Source organism: Mauremys reevesii, linkage group 4 (genome assembly GCF_016161935.1).
Source record: "Mauremys reevesii isolate NIE-2019 linkage group 4, ASM1616193v1, whole genome shotgun sequence".
NCBI lineage: Eukaryota > Metazoa > Chordata > Testudines > Geoemydidae > Mauremys > Mauremys reevesii.
The window spans coordinates 104,633,122-104,652,815 of record NC_052626.1 but is presented as its reverse complement, the minus strand read 5'-3'; the positions used below and the strand labels follow the sequence as shown (position 1 = coordinate 104,652,815).

The following is a 19,694-nucleotide window of genomic DNA, read 5'->3' as shown; positions in this document are numbered from 1 at the left end:
ATATTTTATTTCTGAGTAAGGCTTAGCATAAGGAAAACTAAGAATAGCATCTATAAAGAATCTTATATTAGTAAATACCGTAGACTGGGTTTATCTGAGTGCAGATTTGTGCATTTTAAATAAAAAAGGTTAATTCAAAATGTGTTTTCCATAGAAGAACTGGTTCTGTGAATCAACATTTAAAATGTGGTGGCCTGAATCTCTTCCCACTTAAATTAGTTTTATACCAATGCAATTCCAGTTGCTTTACAATCATGTGAGAGGAGAATCAAGCCCTGTTTGTGTGTATGGCCTTATGTAAGAAGAAAGTTGGGGTTTTTTTTTGTTTACCCATTTTGCTCACCAAAATGTAAACATTCATGTAATAAAATGCTTTGGGTCAGTGGCTCTCAAACTTTTTTACTGGTGACCCCTTTCATTTAGCAAGCCTCTGAATGCGACCCCCCCCTATAAATTAAAAACACTTTTTTATATATTTAACACCATTATAAATGCTGGAGGCAAAGTGGGGTTTGGGGTGGAGGTTGACAGCTCGTAACCCCCCCTGTAATATCCTCGCGACGCCCTGAGGGGTCCCGACCCCTAGTTTGAAAACCCCTGATCTAGGTACTAGCATTTGAAAATGCACTTTCTGAAATTACAGCTCGTTGATCATAGTGCACATCTGGCTGAAAAGAGACATCTGTGATACAGGGTTAGGAATGGGAATTGGTAAATCAGTTTCATTCTTGCTTTAATGCTTGTTTAAGATCAGAAGAAGAACTGTGAGGCTTGAATCCTCAAGTTGTGTACAGGGTTTAGGGTCTGATCTATGAACCAAGACCTCTAGGCACTATGATAATACAAATAATAAATAATTGTTGTAACTCAGTTGAAGTCAATGGAACTATGACAATTTACACCAGCTGAGGATCTGGCCTTTAATGTTTAACTATGGGCTGCAGTGAATAAGTAAAAGGAGGTGAAGCAGGTGAATTTCCCAGCTTTTGACCCACATTGTTGTTCATTGTTAACAAGCAAAAAAAAGTAGTTTAGAAGTAGAGATATAATCCCCTGTTAAGCAAGATACTCAACCTAACTTTGATCAGGTGAGCAATCCCATTTCAGTTTTTCATCAGTAAAAGTTGAGATAGTCAGCGAGACTATTTAAGGATTGGCATGTACTTAAGTACCTGGCTAAGTCAGGGCCTGGTTCACCAAAAAATGTACAGATTATGTGCTTGGAGTCTACATCTGACCAAGTGATTCCTCAAGACTCATTCAAGCTAGGGCATACATATTTTTAAATGTAAAGCTGAACCTGAGTGAAGACTATATTTCAAATTATTCTCTCAAGCCTTTTATCCTCATTCAGGAGACTCAAAATATTTCCTTCGGTAGCTGCAGTTAGGAAAATTCTCCATAGTATGTTTTTACCTGATCCTTTCTCTACCTGGAATTTATGAGAGGGCTCAAGAGCACTGTTAGGACTCGTACACAATTTTCCCTCAAAACTTCTTTTTTTTCAATGGAAAATAGGGATTTCAACTAAATGAACATTTTAATAGAAAGTATCAGGTTTCCTTGAAAAATGGTTTTTCAGAAAAACAAAAATTTCAATGGAAATTAGATTTTTGGCAATTTTTGTTTGCCAAAAACATTTGTATTCAGCAGTTACAGAAAAGTCTAAATTTTTCACTGAAAATTTCAACAGAAATGACATTTTTTGCTTTCATCAAAGTTCTCTGTGTGCAAAAAAAATAAAATAAAATTCCTTTTCTGACCAGCTCTAGGCACTATTCTCTCTACTTTTTAACTTTAGTCCAGTTGTTGCAACTTTTAAGGCTCTCAGGTTGTTGTCCAGGAACCTTGGGAAGTCCTTCTCCTTCTATCCGATTCTATGTATTGACCCTGTATCCTATTGTTCTTACTGTATATAGAATCTCAGCCTATGAAATGATGTATTAAAAAAGAATATGTTGAAATGTTTCCAGACAAACACTGAGCTTTAGGGATCTGTGAAATATCACTTTAGGGAACATATGATCTTGTGTCAAGTTTTGTAACTCAAAAATCAGAGTAACAGAAGCAACGACAGCAATGCATATTCTTTTGTCAAGATCAGAGAAAGAAACACCTGCTGCTCAACAAAGGGAAAACAGTGTTCCTTGTTTCTTTTTGTTAATCTGGGAAGGATGTTTGCCGTTGTTGCTTTCTCACTGTTTTTTGCCTCCATGTGAATCTCTGGGACTGAGCCTTGTATAGTTGCCCTTCTTTCTAGATACTCTGTTTCCCCTTTGGTTTCTACAGTGTGTCAATTCTCAGTTTAAAAAGAAAAGTATATTACAAAGGAAGTCATACATTTATACTCGCTTTAACCATCACAGGAGTGACATGCTTATTATTACTTCAAGAGTTATTTCAGTGTGTCCGTAGCACACTTCAACTTCTTTTTTTCAAAATTCTGTATTCAGGATAATTCATCTAAAATAATTCAGAATTGTTTAGAAATGTAATTCCTTGTGGTGGGCATTTGTGGGTGCTTTTTAAGTGGTTAGCACCCAGCAACTGTGCCCAATATACATCACAAGGCATAAAGAGAGTGTTTCGTAGCAGCCATTGGAAGTATTTTTGTGGCTAATCCTCACAATAGGCTTTCCTCTCACTTTCAACGCTCCCACATGCTTAAGGAAAGCAATATGCTAAAGTGGCAGGAAACAATCAAAATGATCACTATGCACTTCATTTTTTTGGTATAATCAGCATCCTAACCACATTGTCTCCATCATCAGGCGTGCTCACTTCCCACCTACTACCCAGCGCTCACGTTAGTACCAGTATACAGTTTTACTCATGTTGCATAGCACTCGTCACATTTTTCTGTGCTATACAAAAGTCTCCCTCTTCAGGTGCTGAGTCAACACTGAGTGCTTTGCCTTTCTGCACCTTTCTCTCATCAGCAGCCTGTAGTATCGAGCCCTGAGAGATGTATTGAGTGCATAATGGTTACTGTGTTTGACTTACCTACGCAGTCACAGCACTACCAGTATCTGTCTCATTGTTTGTATGGCACTCTGGGCTACCTTGAATATGAAAAGCACTATTATATGTTACTGTATATTCAATCAAATTAGAACTGTTCTAGATGATAAACTGCATGTTTATTCTTTGCCTCACTACATACTATTTACAGAAAGAAAGCAGAAAATCCCATTTGTAGATATATTGTTTAGTTTGGTGGTAGCTGGAATGGCTAGTAATTATTAGGTGCATGCTCTATGCTTCAGCACTTTCCTGGTTTATTTCTACAGTAATGAAGAGGAGGGTTCATTGTTTTATTAACTCCCTGCAGGAATCAAGTTGTCTTTTAAGCTTGCACTTTTACTTGTTTTTTATTTGCTGTTAGGGACAATGACTCTGAATGGCACTTTGACATGGAGCTGCTAATCTAGAAAACTAAGCTAAATCCGGGCCAGGATGGAATGATCAGTGTTAAAATAAGTTGAATTTGTGGCTTTTTCAGTACGATCTATCCAAATAAAGCTTGCTGGTCTTTCAGATAACCCAGATGCACCATGGAATTCTTTGTCCAAGTTACTAGGGTGCTTCAGAGATGAGTGGTCTCATAGAGTTTCAAAAGCTGTGCCGGGGGAATCGGCTCAGTGGTTTTACTGAGGCACTTCAGGCATCTGTGAAATGTTCATTTAAAAGTGAGCGTAAGCAGAACAGCAGGAACAAGAGATGTGAGCAAGCTTGTGACCCCTTCTGAGTTCGTGACTGAAGAGTTCAGGATCACTGTGCCTTAATTTAAAAACTTTCTGTCACTTGAGTCTTGATTCAGGGAGTGGGGAGGGGTAAGAGACATGCAGGCAGAATGTGAATGTAATTCCCTCACTGCCTTGAGATACTGTAAGAGGAATTAGGAATTATTTACACATTCATGTAATCTGGAAATTTCTTCGCAAAAGGCAACAACTGTCAGAAATAGCATATGGAAAAAAGAAGGAAACTGTGAATGCCTCATGCTGCAGCAAGATGTGTTTGTGGTTAGTATATTTGACACAAAGAATGTGTGTTAATGCTGCAGTTTGGTTCACATGAACCGTTCTGAGGTCTGAGGGGTATAAATGAGTGAAGAAGAGAGCTTTCTGTGATATTCCATATCAACATAAACAAATGCTGTTCTGTGCCCTCAAGAGCTGGGCCTTACAATAGAGACAATACATTCTTTGTTGTTGTTGTTTGGATTCTTTTTTTTTTTTTGTACTGGCGCTTCAATCTCCAGTTCAGCTTTTAAGTATCTTGTTGCTATGGAGAAAGAGTCACTTGTATCCTATGCAGTGGGTGCATATAGCAATACTCCTTTCCAGTGCCATGGTGGTGCTGTGTTGCCTCTGCATTCTGCAGCTTTTTCCCAAGGAAATCCAGCTGTAACCTGTATGTCATCTCTTGATTGTCTCTGTCCTTGACTGTTTGATCTCTCTCTCTCTTTCTCTCTCTCTCCCCCTTCTTTTCTATCCTTTTCCTCCATCTCTAATCTTATCTGTATCTCCTCTTCTACCTTGACTTTTCAACGAAGCCTCCCTTTACCTGCACAATTAAATGAAACTATTGGCTTGCCCTTATTTCCTTTCTCTGAAATACTCTTTTCTCTGCATCTCTCCTCAGTGAGGCATACCATACTGCTCTAGACCCAATAGTATATGTTGCTGCTACTCCATTTTTTTTTAAAACTGAAGCATTCTAGCACTCAGGTACCTAATATACAGTGGTAACAAGTACTAATAATTTTACTGAACAATAATATTACACCTTTAAAGCATCCTCTTGTGAGTTCTTACTGCTGCAGGGAAAGTACAATTTCTTGCATTTCAAACAACTTACAAGTCCACTGTTCAAGCAGCAGCACCACATGTAGTATTTCACATTTAAAACTGAGTTCATTGCCACTGCAGGGGTATAGAATGATCACAGGTATGCAGTCTGAGAGCATCGGTTTATAATGATCCATGCCCACAAGCCATCCATCCAGAGTCTCTGTCACCTGCTAGCTGTGTACATGTGCTATGTGTATATGTAACTGGTGATTTCTCTTTCGGAAGAAAATACCAGAAGAGTGGGTATCAGGGCAGAGCAGGAAGGGGGGGGGTAGTATCTGAAGATGGAGTGGAGTGAGGACATACATAGGTTCCGAAAGTTAAGAAAAACATCAGACCTTCCAAATGCTCTTTGAACAGAGCTCCATAGCTGTTGAGTTTCCTTTATCAGTAGCTCTTACCCTTATAGGAAACCCCTATTCATATTTTTCCAATGTTGAGGCTAGGTTACTGAGTGCTTTTATATATGTTCTCTTGCCACTCTACTGCTGAGGTCAGCAAGAATTAGACAAAAAGGAAAAGTAGAGTATTTTTTCATTTTGGTGAGTCCTGAATGGGGAGCTTAGAAAGGGCAGAGTACCTGCTGTGAATGCAAAACTCCCTTGTCTTGTCCTCTCCATAGTTTTTATGGAGTTGATCACTAGACCAAGTTTTTCAAAAGGGCTCAGCTCCCATTTAGGCCCCTAAATGAAGTGGCCAGGTTCTCAATGTTCTGAGCTGCTGAGCACTTCTGACAACCTAGTGCTAGCTGTATTGCACTGGTCTTTTTATATTCAGCAGCCATGTGCATGTGGTTGGGGTGAAGTGGCCCCAGTTTTTCTTTTGGTTACCTTTACTTTAATATTACATTACATTGAAACTCAGTCTATTATCTGAATTTTCTCTGATATCCTGCTGTGGAGAAAGCCAGCTCATGTGCTCCTGCTGCTCTTAGCTGAGATTGTTATTAAACTTCCATTTGTTAATTGTCCTGTGTCTGTTACCAGCCTGGGGAGTCTAACCTTGCCACTGTGGTGGCCACCCCTTAAGCACATGCAGCTGTTTACCTGTGCTCAGGTATCCTTTTTCTCTTGAGGTAGCATGGGTTTGGCCACGCAGGCACAGGATCAGGTTACGCCTCTTTGTGGAGCCTCTTAAGGTTCATCCATATTTCTTTAGTCTCCTGGGAATAGCCCAGAATTTCAGCTAACCTGTACCACACTCTGTACATTTAACACGGGGGTGTCAAACTTCTTCTGTTCTGAGGGCTGAACTCCTTTCCCAGTAAAGGACCATGGGCCAATAAAAGATACTGCCTCACCCACCTTGTCTCTCTGATTTCCTGGTAGGGTGACCAGATGACATGAACAAAATATCGGGACACATGGGGGGGCCCCGCCGAAGCAAAAAAAAAATCCGGAATGAAAAATATCGGGACAAATGGCGTCCCGACCATAGATCGGTTGGGACGCGGGACAAACCACTAAATATCGGGACAGTCCGTATATCCCGGGACCAACAGGGCCACAACGACACTGCATACCTGGGCCAGGTTGTAAGTTTAGGACTTTATGCTGCTTTCAATCCACAGTGGCACTCTTGCTGATGTCCGTCATACAGCAGTGCAAATAATCCATTTTTTTTAAAATTCTCTGGCTGAATTGTAGACTAAATATTCCTTGGGCCAGAGAGAGAGGGAGAGTGAATCTGTCTCCTGGTGGTGGTTAGGGCCCTCGCTTGGGAGAGGCAGACTCAAGTTTCAGTCTCTGTGCCAGTACATACTTAATTGTTTATACAAAGCAGAACAGCTTCAGCAGGAGATATTGAGAGAGAGCCACCTCAGAATGCCCAGTGGTTAGGGCACTCACCTGCTATGTAGGGTACCCCCATTGAAATCCCTGCTCTGAATGAGGTAGAGTGAAGGCCTGAGCCCAAGTTTCCCACATCCCAGGTGAATATGCCAACAACAGGACTCTAGGGTATAAGGCTGGGCACCACCACATCCCCTTCCATTTTATGAATAGGGACTAAATCCCCTTGTAAATCTACCGCCATCTCCATTATTTGGCAAAAACTATTTGCTAAGTTTGTGCTGAATTTGCATACAGTTTCGGTCAACTCAGAACTCCATTTTTCAGCAAATAAACTATTCTTCTGAAAAAATCCATCCAGCTCTAGTCAGTAGGAGATTTGCTCAAAGATCAAGGGTTGAATCTGGCCTTTATAGTAACTGAACTGATAATTGTTATTGGTATTGTAGTAATGCCTACAGGCCAGGGTCTCTGTATACTGTAGAACCATCTAACAAATCACTGTTTATTCAGCACTTCAGTACCTTGCTGTACTATGTGGACCTCTCAGCATCATTTTCCTCAACTTGATCTGTGTCTCTTCCATGTTGGATTATGTGTCAGTGTGTAGCAGAGTAGTTTTCTATCCATTCTATCTACTGATGCTGGAATGGAATAAGAATTTCTAACAAACAACTTCCTGTGTAGATGCTCAATTAAGTTAGACTGTGAGCCCTTCAAGTCAGGGACAGTGTCTTGCTATGTGTTTGTACAGCACTTGGGACAGTGGGTCTCCAACTTGGCTTGCCATTTTTTGGCACTATTACAATATAAAGAATAATAATACCATGCTACTATATGTCATAGTAAACACAGACTGCAAGTGCAATAATCTAAAGGATGTCACTGTGGAATCTGGACCTCAACCATCAACATATAAAAGAGTGGCAGAAAAGTCTTGTAGGCTTTTCCATGGTTAACTGCTCATATTTCCATGCAGTCACTTCTTCAATGTGTTGGCTTGCTTTTTCTCCATTAAAGATAAAAGTTATGGAGCCTGAGGCCCTAATCTTACAGTTATCCCAACACAGGGGACTTGTTATAAAGTTGGTGGGAGGGGGAGAGGGTTGCTTGTTGCAAGTGGAAAATCAAAGTTGGTATAAGAGGAATATAATATATATTAAATTATTCATTCTACATTGATAAGTAGATTGATTTAAGTGTTACCTACCTGTATTAGTGGTACTTTATATGCATCATAAACACACACTTTTTAAAAAAAAGTGACGTGTGTTTATAGAGTGAGGAGAATTATGAAACACAAATACTCCATCATAATTTCTTTGGCAAGATGAGCCCGATTGTGATGCTGAAGACTCTTACAGGCTTTCTTAGTCTTGCAAGACTAATTAGGTTTCTGAAGAAAAGCCTCCAGAGTTGCATTTAATGCCTGCAAATAAGATGCTAAATCAAAGAAGGATGTTTTGGAAAATACACCTTTTTCTTTCATTTAAATGGAAGGGAGAGCAAGACATGTATTTTGAACCTGTTCCTTCTCCCATTTCAGTCAATAGAAATGTTGCTATTGTATTGGAAGCAGGAATGGGCTTTTTATTTGCATATCAACCAATTGTGTCTGGATTTTACATGGATGCATGGTGGGAGGTTGGACATCAAGAGACTTTTCCCTCTGAGGCACACGTAAAGACCAGACAGAACTGTGGAGCCACTGCACTCTGGGGAGCACAGGCCCTACTGTGTTCCAGGTGACCAAGGGATGTTGTGGAATCCCCATCAGTGGTGGTTTTTAAGAACAGGTTGGACAAACACCTGTCAGGGTTGGACTAGGTTTACTTGATCCTGCCTCAGCACAGGCGACTGGACTGGATGATATGGCAATGATACTTTTTGTGATATGAACATCTGCCTGCTAGGATCACCAAAAAGCTGTCCGATGGTAACTGTGCTCTGAGGCACTTAAAGCATTAACACTGTAGATCTCACTTCCGCCAGACGTAGCACTAACTGGGTCACATCCAGTCGCTACTGACATGGGCTGGATTTGAACCAGCAACCCCGAGGCTTTCCATCCTAATTTCTGGAGCTACACAATCACCCCTTAGGTTTAGGCTCACATTTTGTGTGTATTTATAATTTCATGTCTTTCTGAAAGAGAAAAATACATGCAGTTTTCCCCTCCATTTGTTCATTTCCTGCTCTCCCCCTTTGTAAAATATCTGTGAGGCCCAAGCTCTCAAAGATCTGTAATGATGTTCGACAAGGCAAAATAACACTTCAGTGTAAATTTACTTGCTGGAGCTAAGTAGGTTGCCACGGTTGTGTAATTTCAGCAAAAAATCAAGTTATAACCCAGGCAAGAATAGTACTATAAAAATCAAAATGACCCAAACAATCTCAGTATTTAGGTAAAGGATGCCTGTTGCATATAAATAAAGGATGTGCTATTGCTTATTTTAAAACTAAGGGAAATGCAATGGCAAGGGAAATGACTGTACAATATCTGTGCGTGATCATTTGAGAGTTCCACGCTATGCTAGAATTTCTCTCTGGCAATCTAATCTGCCTCAAGTGACTAAAGTTGTCAGCTTCCTGCAGATGGAAACAGATCTTGACTTTGCGATGCACAGTCCATATCCTTGCGGGATGGTGCTCAGAAAAGATTAGCTTTCTTACTGAGTTCATTCTGACATCAAAATATATCTAGCTTATAATGATTTAAACATTAACACAGAAGCCATAGTAACCCATCTGTGTCCAGTGATAAAGTTCATCTGTTCAGTTCATATAGTGTATTGTTTTCTTCAGCTGCAGATATAGAGGCTGTCACAGTTCAGGGCAACTGCACCCATATTCCCCCTACGTGGACCAGTGAGGGCACCCACTCTGTGCTCCAGGCTCCTCAGATGTCACTTTCTTGGGTAGAGACCCATATCTCTCTCCTTCCTGACGGAGAAGGGTGATGTCGTGATGGGAGTCTGCTACAGACCACCAGACCAGGGGGATGAGGTGGACGAGTCTTTCTTCCAGCAACTAACAGAAGTTGCTAGATCACAGGCCCTGGTTCTCATGGGTGACTTTAATCACCCTGATATCTGCTGGGAGAGCAATACAGCAGTGCACAGACAATCCAGGAAGTTTCTGGAAAGTGTAGGGGACAATTTCCTGGTGCAAGTGCTGGAGGAACCAACTAGGGGAAAAGCTCTTCTTGACCTGCTGCTCACAAACAGGGAAGAAATAGTAGAGGAAGCAATAGTGGATGGGAACCTGGGAGGCAGTGACCATGAGATGGTCGAGTTCAGGATCCTGATACAAGGAAGAAAGGAGAGCAGCAGAACAGAGACCCTGGACTTCAGAAAAGCAGACTTCGACTCCCTCAGGGAACTGATGGGCAAGGTCCCCTGGGAGAATAACATGACGGGGAAAGGAGTTGAGGAAAGCTGGCTGTATTTTAAAGAATCCTTATTGAGGTTGCAGGAACAAACCATCCCGATGTGTAGGAAGAAAAGTAAATATGGCAGGCGACCAGCTTGGCTTAACAGTGAAATCCTTGCTCGTCTTAAACACAAAAAAACAGCTTACAAGAAGTGGAAGATTGGACAAATAACCAGGGAGGAGTATAAAAGTATTGCTCAGGCATGCAGGAGTGAAATTAGGAAGGCCAAATAACACTTGGAGTTGCAGCTAGCCGGAGATGTTAGGAGTAACAAGAAGGGTTTCTTAAGGTATGTTAACAACAAGAAGAAAGTCAAGGAAAGTATGGGCCCCTTGCTGAATGAGGGAGGGAACCTAGTGACAGAGGATGTGGAGAAAGGTAGTGTACTCAATGCTTTTTTTGCCTCTGTCTTCACAGACAAGGTCAGCTCCCAGACAGCTGCACTCTGCAGCACGGTATGGGGAGGAGGTGACCAGCTCTCTGTGGAGAAAGAAGTAGTTCGGGACTATTTAGAAAAGCTGGACGAGCACAAGTCCATGGGGCCGGATGCGCTGCATCCGAGGGTGCTAAAGGAGTTGGCCGATGAGATTGCAGAGCCATTGGCCATTATCTTTGAAAAATCATGGCGATCGGGGGAGGTCCCGGATGACTGGAAAAAAGCTAATGTAGTGCCCATCTTTAAAAAAGGGAAGAAGGAAGATCCAGGGAACTACAGGCCAGTCAGTCTCACCTCAGTCCCTGGAAAAATCATGGAACAGTTCCTCAAGGAATCAATTCTGAACCACTTAAAGGAGGGGAAAGTGATCAGGAACAGTCAGCATGGATTCACCAAGGGCAAGTCATGCCTGACTAACCTAATTGCCTTCTATGATGAGATAACCGGCTCTGTGGATGAGGGGAAAGCAGTGGATGTGCTATTTCTGGACTTTAGAAAAGCTTTTGATACAGTCTCCCAGAGTATTCTTGCCAGCAAGTTAAAGAAGTCTGGGCTGGATGAATGGACGGTGAGGTGGATAGAAAACTGGCTAGATGGTCGGGCTCAACGGGTAGTGATCAATGGTTCCATGTCTAGTTGGCAGCCGGTATCAAGTGGAGTGCCCCAAGGGACGGTGCTGGGGCTGGTTTTGTTCAATATCTTCATTAACGATCTGGAGGATGGTGTGGACTGCACCCTTAGCAAGTTTGCAGATGACACTAAACTGGGAGGAGTGGTTGATACGCTGGAGGGTAGGGATAGGATACAGAGGGACCTAGACAAATTAGAGGATTGGGCCAAAAGAAATATGACGTTCAACAAGGACAAGTGCAGAGTCCTGCATTTAGGACGGAAGAATCCCATGCACTGCTATAGACTAGGGACCGAATGGCTGGGCAGCAGTTCTGCAGAAAGGGACCTAGGGGTTACAGTGGACGAAAAGCTGAATATGAGTCAACAGTGTGCCCTTGTTGCCAAGAAGGCTAATGGCATTTTGGGTTGTATAAGTAGGGGCATTTCCAGCAGATCGAGGGATGTGATCATTCCCCTCTATTCAGTTCTGGTGAGGCCTCATTTGGAGTACTGTGTCCAGTTTTGGGCCCCACACTACAAGAAGGATGTGGATAAATTGGAGAGAGTCCAGCGGAGGGCAACAAAAATGATTAGGGGGCTGGAACACATGACTTACGAGGAGAGGCTGAGGGAACTGGGATTGTTTAGTCTGCAGAAGAGAAGAATGAGGGGGGATTTGATAGCTGCTTTCAACTACCTGAAAGGGGGTTCCAAAGAGGATGGATCTAGACTGTTCACAGTGGTAGAAGATGACAGAACAAGGAGTAATGGTCTCAAGTTGCAGAGGGGGAGGTTTAGGTTGGACATTAGGAAAAACTTTTTCACTAGTAGGCTGGTGAAGCACTGGAATGGGTTACCTAGGGAGGTGGTGGAATCTCCTTCCTTAGAGGTTTTTAAGGTCAGGCTTGACAAAGCCCTGGCTGGGATGATTTAGTTGGGTTTGGTCCTGCTTTGAGCAGGGGGTTGGACTAGATGACCTCCTGAGGTCCCTTCCAACCCTGAGATTCTATGATTCTATGACGGGGTTTTTTCCAGGATGCACAGTTCCCTGCCTCCACTGCGAATTCCTCAGCAATTCCAACTTCCTAATCAGGCCTGCTTTGCTTTATCCTTAGAGGCTGTAAACAGCATAATGGCCCTTGGGTATAATGTACCACACACACAAGCAAGCACATTTATTCTTAAGGTGAAAGCACTACAAAGAAAACATAAAAACAATAAAGAACCTACACACGTGCTAACAAGCATACCAGTGATCACTCCAACTCCAACCAGGGTCTGGTGGGTAAGTAATCCTTCAAACCCAACCAAGGGTTTTTTTTTCACGTGATCACAAGTTCATAGCAGCTTTTCGCTCCCCCATGAATCTCTGACTCACTGCTTTATATAGTTTGGGTCTTTGATCTGCAGAGATTATGACTAGATCATCAGCCAGACAGCAGTCCCCTCCTCAGGGCGAAGCTTCAAAAGGTTGGAGATGGTCATTTGCATTCACCTCTCCCCTCCTCCCAGCATTTCCTCAGAATTCCATCTAACTTTGTTTGCCTGGCACATGGTTTAAAAGAGAGCTTTGAAGCTTATAACACTTCCCAAAGTTTACAGTGGCCATGTCTTCCCCAATAGAAGTTACAACCCCACAATAATACACAGATGATGGACTGCAAAGGTACTTAATTCAATAAGGTTTAATTTAATTCAGTAAGGTTTATCCAGGATAGTGCAGAAAATTGTCACAACTGTCACATAGGATTTTTTAAAAAAACTCTTTGGAAACAAGCTAGTTCTTACATAGACATCACCTAGAAAATGGCTGTCTTCATAGGATTTTTTGGGTAGCCCCACTGAGGTGCTCTGCAATGGAGGAGGGAGAATTTATGGCTATGGGGAGGCATTAGAAGAAAGCTCAAGAGACTGACTTAATTCTTATAACAAAGGAAAGCATGGTGGAAACCTGCAGCAGAACACACATCAGAATAGCCAGACTGGTTCAGATCAATGGTTCATTTACTTAGTAATCTCTCTCTCTCTCTGACAGTGACCAGTACCAGATACTTCAGGGAAAGTACAAGCAATCCCACCGTGGACAATAATGTAATAACCTATCCATAAAGCAATTTTCTTCCTAACCCCACACAGGTAGTGGTGGGCATATCCGGAATCATAAGGGTTTTTATCCACCCTAAAAGAAAAAATGAAGTGCATTTCCAGCTGGAAACACTCTGATATTCTCCAAACCACAGGTCATTTAACTCCAGGTATTAATGTTCTCTCTTAGGAGCAACCTCTTTACAATGATGCATTTTGTGGACTTAATGGCTAAACTAACATACAGTAACTGAACACCTCAGGTGCACATTCCCTGTGTGTATGCAAGACAGAATTGCTTGTGTGGTTTTGTAGAGATGCACTGGGAGCATAAGGAGACTCTTTTAATGTACAGTCTATGAACAGGACGGCCAAAGGCAAGGGGATAACTTTGGTGGTGGGGGTGGTAACGATTCCCTCTTTCTTTCTAGTAAGTCCCAAGTCCCCATCTCCTCTCTCAAGCCCCGGATTGCCAGATTTTTTTGTTTTACTCCTACATCCCTAAGAAGAACCCAGCTAAAAATGAGTGAGAGATATGTTAACCACAAGGAAACAGAATAATTAACAGCAATGGAGCAATATGAAAGTCACCTTCTATGCCCTGGACAGTGTTCAGGGAAGATATTTTACAAAGGTTTGTCCATTTAAAGAGGGAAGGCCAGGGGAGATACAGTAATAGTGTGGAATTAGACCCCTCTCTCACTTCTTTTCCTAATATTTTTCCCAAGATCAGCAGAATTTACCATGACAGGCATTACAAATGCGCCAAATTGGGTTGTATGCAGATGGCAAATATAGATTTCGGTATGAAAGATAATCAGTGAGAAAGGAGGAACTATGTCTTTCAGAGGCGTTAGAGAGAGACCTTGAAGTACTGAAATCAATAGGAGTAATGAAAATAGAGATTCCCAGGAAGATCTGTTCCCAAGGAGGGAGTGAGGTTTGTGGCTGAGCAAACCTAGGAGCAGAGAGAGTAAATCCTCCAAATATTACCATGAAGCTCTCTAACTCTGCTTTGCATAGGAATAGCTTGTTAGCCTAGAAAATATTCTGATGAAAGCAGCTGCTGTTGCTGATCCATGAAGCATTGATTTGATGAGTGGAAAATGGTGACTGATTTGCAGCTGGCAGGAGTGATAGGACAGGATGGGGGACCATCTGAAAATGGATTTGGTAGCCAGCACTGAAGGCTTCCATAATGTATCCCAGAGGTGCAGCCATGTACCATGAATCCACTGAGTCAAGTGGAGCTGTAATTCTGCAATTTTGTCTTCATGCCCAAAGGTGTAAACAATTTGTTTAGTTAGCAAAACACAGGATTTTGTGTTACACCTTAATCTGGGGGTGAGTATAGCTAATTGTAGTTAAGTTTTTTGTTTTTTTTAAAACAATGGCCTTTTAGCATGTCTGTAGTAGGGATAATGCAGACCAACAGCCAATGCTTCTCAATCCTGATCTGTTATCCCAGTACATGATCTGTCCTATGAGATGATGGCAATAACACCAATATCATGTGGTGGGAGTTTTGGGATGTGGGTATATATCTACTAAAAACTCCAATGGAAGCACTAAGGTCAAGTTCAGATGTAGGCGAATAGTCTCTTTAGATACCACAATGGGGGAGAAGGGAAGGTTGAAAATAGAGCTCGTTTAAAAAAAAGGTAATCTTGCCTCACCGAAAAACCAACAAACTGTATTTTCCCTGTTTTCAAATTTGTTTGTGCAAAGTGTGGACTTTTGGGTGAAATATCAAAAAGTGAAAATATTTTGGCTGAAAAACCAAAAATATTTCATTTTGGGGTGTTTTAAAAAAAAATTAAATAGCTGTATTTTCTGTGGAAAGCAGATCTGTCAGGACAACCCCACCTGGGGTACTCTCCCGTGGCAAGCTGCAGCATGACTGATGTGCCTGCTGCAGTTTCCCCTCTCAGGTAACCCAAGGACTCTACATCTGGCTCCCTTGCCTCAACACTATCCCTCTTTGGGGCTGGTTAATTGCAAAAACATTGTGCAAATGGTCCAACACATACGTTCCAACATATAGTCCATTTATTGTCTCAGTGCAAGTAATCATTAAAGCCTCAAGACAGCTCGTCCCTTGATGCCCCACATACCACTTGCCAACACCTTCTGCCACACCCCGATTCTTTGTCGGTCCTCTTCTGTCTGTCTTCTCTCCCTCCTAGATGGAGTGTGACCCTATTCTCCAGTGTGGAACTCCAGAGCCTCTCTGTTGGGAGATCAACCTCACCAAGGGAGCATCCCTCACCCTCCTTGGCCTTCTCACTGTTCCTCTGGGTCCAGCTCTCTAGTGTGGAGATGTCAATGTGTAAGCCCCTCTGCTGCTTCCCTGTATTCAGCCCTCTCCAGCTCTTGGCTTAAGCTCTCCAGCTTAGAGAGAGCAGGCACCTTCCTCTGCCACTTCCTCCTGCCTTCAGTCTTCTCCCAGGATTCAGTGCTCTAAAGCAACCCCTCACTCACCAGGTCCCTCTTCCCTCTAGGCCAGATGCCCTCTTCTAAATCTAATTGTGGTCATCTGACCAGGCGCAGGTGCACTGGCCCTGCTCCTTCTTAAAGAGCCAGTATTACCCCGTGACAAGACCTTTTCATGAATAATTTTTTTTATCAAAATCCCAATTTTCCGTCCACCACATTTTTGGGGAAATTTTTCTACCAGCCCTTGTTGAAAAGCATGTTTAAAAATATAAACCTTCCTAACTCAATGTATGTGTAGCTTTACCTCTGTGATTCATCAAAGTAAATGTGATTTCAGAAGTGGATCCAAGTTTCTGATGCATTCACAAGTTCCATCAACTTCAGCTAGAGTTGTAGATCCCCATCCACTGTGAAATTGCGGCCCTTAAAATATTGAAATACTTGTGAAATCACTTCCCCATTTGTAAAATAGGAATAACGTGTCCTTTGTCTTGTCTATGTAGATTGCAAGCTTTCTGGGTACGGACTGTCTCTTCCTATGTGTATATACAATGCCTAGCATAGTGGGGCCCCAATCTTGGTTGATGCCTGTAGCTGTTATGGTCATAGCAAAAGTAATATTAGGGAAGGGGGGTGAAAACTTCATTCTCCTTGAGTAACTTGATGCTCTTTATTTTAAGAGCATCCGGAGAAAGATGAGTATCTTAACAGCATGTATAACAACACATAATATTTACCCAATTCTAATGTTGGTTGGTACTAAGGCGTTTCAGACCCAAACACCCTAGTGAATTTTTGAAGTGGTTGTGTACTGTGGGAGAAAGTGTGTGTGTGTGTAAACGAGTGAAATGTGTTCTCTTTTGCTGTAGAAGAAATTTTCTTCCTGTTGTCAATCAGTAACTCCTCGTTAACCTTTCAGTATTCAGAATTCATCCACATTTTAAAATATTCCTACTCAGGAGCTCACAGTACAGTAAAGATTCATGGTTGGTTGGTATGGGAGTTAGTTTTCATCTTGGAATGTGCCACTTCAGTCAGTGTGTTCAAGTGAAGGGGAATATATGCTAATGGAAGTGAAGTATACACTAATGGAAAGTGAGTGAAATCAAGAAAGAATGGTTTATAATACATGAGTTCATACCATAGGGCATACAGTTTATCATTTACATTATGGATGCCATATCTCTTCAGCTTTGTTTTGTGATTCTCTGATCTATAACACAAAACAAATGGTTAAACTTATTAACATACAAGGTAGTCTCTTTCTCCTCAAATGGTGTGTATTTATGTATAAAAACAGGTCTATTTTATGAACGGGTATTTAGTAAATGGGTTTAACAAAGGCTTGCCAGTTGGTTTCCCAGTAAAATAACAAGTAGGGTGCACTGACACACAGTTAACTACAAATCACTATACACTACATTTTGGGCCAAATTCTCTGCTGCTGTTCATGCATTGAAGTCAATGAAGTTTTGCCAACAGAGAATTTGGCCTGTTGTCTGTTGTTTGGTGTTCAAAAATGCCTGATTACTCAATGAGTCTTACAAGATTGGGAAAACCATGTAGGGATAAATCAAGTTGAGACTGAAACCATCTCTTCTAGGAAATAATGTAGAATTAGAGTAATCAGTGACTAATTTAATTTCTGAACACGCTCTGGCACTGGGTTAATTGCTGCAGTCCAAACTGGTGTATCCCATGTTGATGACCTTACACCAGTAACAATTTTGGGTTTGGGGGGATCTATTCATCAGCTAATTCAGTTAAAAAGCACATTACTGCATGCACATGGTTTTAAATTGGGAAGCTGGTGTCTGTTGCTGAGCGGAATAATCGTTTTAAGTAGCTGAAATAGATTAGTGCATGTTGGCAATTTTCATTTGTGTATAAATTTATTTTTAATGTTGCGGGGCATTGTTGGATATTACAAACATTAAAAGAGCTTGACAATATCTGAACTAGGATTCTGGTGTCAAACAGTAGGTGGAAATTCATTTTATTCTCATCATTGATTAAAATTTTATTAGCAGCCTTTAAAGATAGTGGCAGGGCACCTCTTCAGGGATGAACAACCTAAAGACTTGCCTTCCTGTTTCCATAGCAACACAGCATTTTCACCTTTTCAAGGCAACCTAGCTTGCATCATGTACTGCAAGGGTATTAGATTCAGAAGGGAACTATGTTAACAGTTCAGTATCTCGCTCCGTACCCTAAATTATGCGGCATGAAATGAAAACAAACTAAATTTAAACAAGAAGAAAAACTCTTCCTGTGAAAGATCAGTCTTGTTACTACATTTTCTTTTTAGATGTTAATTGCACTAGAAGAAGAAAAATAGTTTGTCCTTTTAATTGTGCTGTTTTAGAGGCATAAAGTCATGGCAGCACTGCTGAAAAGGGGGAATATTTGAAAGGTGAGGTACTGTGTTTTTGAACTGACTGCTCAGGTGTAAAACTACTCCTTATGCAAATGACTTCATCAGTGAAATCACCATCTTCACAGTAATAGTTCCCAGTACGGTGGTCATTATTGCTATATTTACAATTGCCATCAGTACTTCATTAAGTGCAGGGAAGATGGGAAATATTGTAGTAATAAGGCAAAAGGCAAAATTGTAAATGGTGACCTTGGTTAATGCTAGTTTTCTGATACTACGGACCTCAGCATTAGAAGTGCTGCCTATTAGAGGTGGCATTTTCAGGCATAACATTATGAATTAAAAAATGATATTTTAATGTAAACACTTTACAGTAAACGGGCCACATAACAATGAGAGAAGTATTTAAATGGTGTGTACAGATGCAGGTCTCTACAATATTTTCTGTTCTGGCATTCAGAATGTTTCATTTTCTATTCCTCCATTTGTGTAAATTCTTTTGCAAAGGGTATTTGAAATGTATCAAGGTCTATCAATAAAAAGCGAGAGCTTTCCCAGTAGCTGTTGCTATAGTTACACAGTGCAGCTCTTAGCATCATGCACAGTAAGTAAACCACCTGCAATTCCTTAAAAACCCTTATTTGCAGGATAAGATAGAAAGAGACACTGCTGGCACACAGATGCAGTGTTAACACCAGAATTCTTGGTTGCTTTAATATTCTTGCTGCTTTATTCATCCAGTGGTCTGTGAAAATATCTTGTGGATGGGGAGCAAAGGGGAAAAGATCTGTCTCAAAAGGTACCTGATGCCTTCTGCTCCTGAGGGAAATAGTCTCTGCAGTTGCCTAGGAATCAGAAAATAAAGATGAAGATGAGCTTAGAAAAATGTTGGTTTAGAGCATATCCCAAGGAAGACTATCGTGACTGAAACACTGGTGTGTTTTGGTTTTAAATGATACCACATCATCAGTGCTGGCTTACTCCAAATATAACCCACCCTCCCCTCTTTCCAGTAAATGGCAGCCTTCCCTCTCAAAATGCACCAGCAGAATGACAAGTCTCTGAAACGAATAATCTGATCATCTTTGCAATGGCCTTTTAATGCTGTGGTGGAGAATGATGTACCTTTTCTGGTTGTGGAGTGCAGTAGTTAAATATATCCTTAGGTATTTTAATAATACAAATGTTGAAATAAATATCTTTGGCACTTGGAATCAGCTTTTTATAAGCGTAGCTCTGATATGCATAAAAATCCCCAAACCTGAATTTTTCATCTTTTTTAACTATCTGCTTAATTTAAAAATTAAGAATATATAAACATAGTTCTAGTTCTCTTTTCTACTTGGTGTTTTGTTTATATAGCATTTTAAAATCTTAAAACATTATAAAAGTAAGCCTTTGTTGACCAATGACTCCTAACCTGATCTTGGAGGATTTATAGTTTTGGGTAAAACAATGAGATTATAAAATTTAGCAATATGTATCTTGTGATAGTTTAGTGGTGGTAAATATGTGAACAAACAAACAAACAGATGGTAGCATCCTAGGGGCTTTTTGCAATAAGAGCTAAATTGCATTAATATATCAAACTACTGGGAAAGTCACTTATGCAAATGTTTGTGTTAACTATTGCAAACATAACTATGGACAACCATAGCCCTAAATATGG

General features: G+C 41.1%; 2 protein-coding genes across 3 annotated transcripts in view; one reads left to right on the top strand and one right to left on the bottom strand.

Annotated features, from left to right (window-relative positions):
• Positions 1–19,694, top strand: part of SERGEF (secretion regulating guanine nucleotide exchange factor) — a 257,753-nt gene that overhangs the window by 209,198 nt on the left and 28,861 nt on the right. The gene's annotated exons all lie outside the window — the stretch shown is intronic.
• The window catches only part of KCNC1 (potassium voltage-gated channel subfamily C member 1), a 195,486-nt gene continuing 194,566 nt past the window's right edge, over positions 18,775–19,694 (bottom strand). Inside the window, exon 5 of the mRNA XM_039536442.1 lies at positions 18,775–18,870. The gene's annotated coding sequence lies outside the window, so the exon portion shown is untranslated. The remainder of the gene's footprint in view (positions 18,871–19,694) is intronic.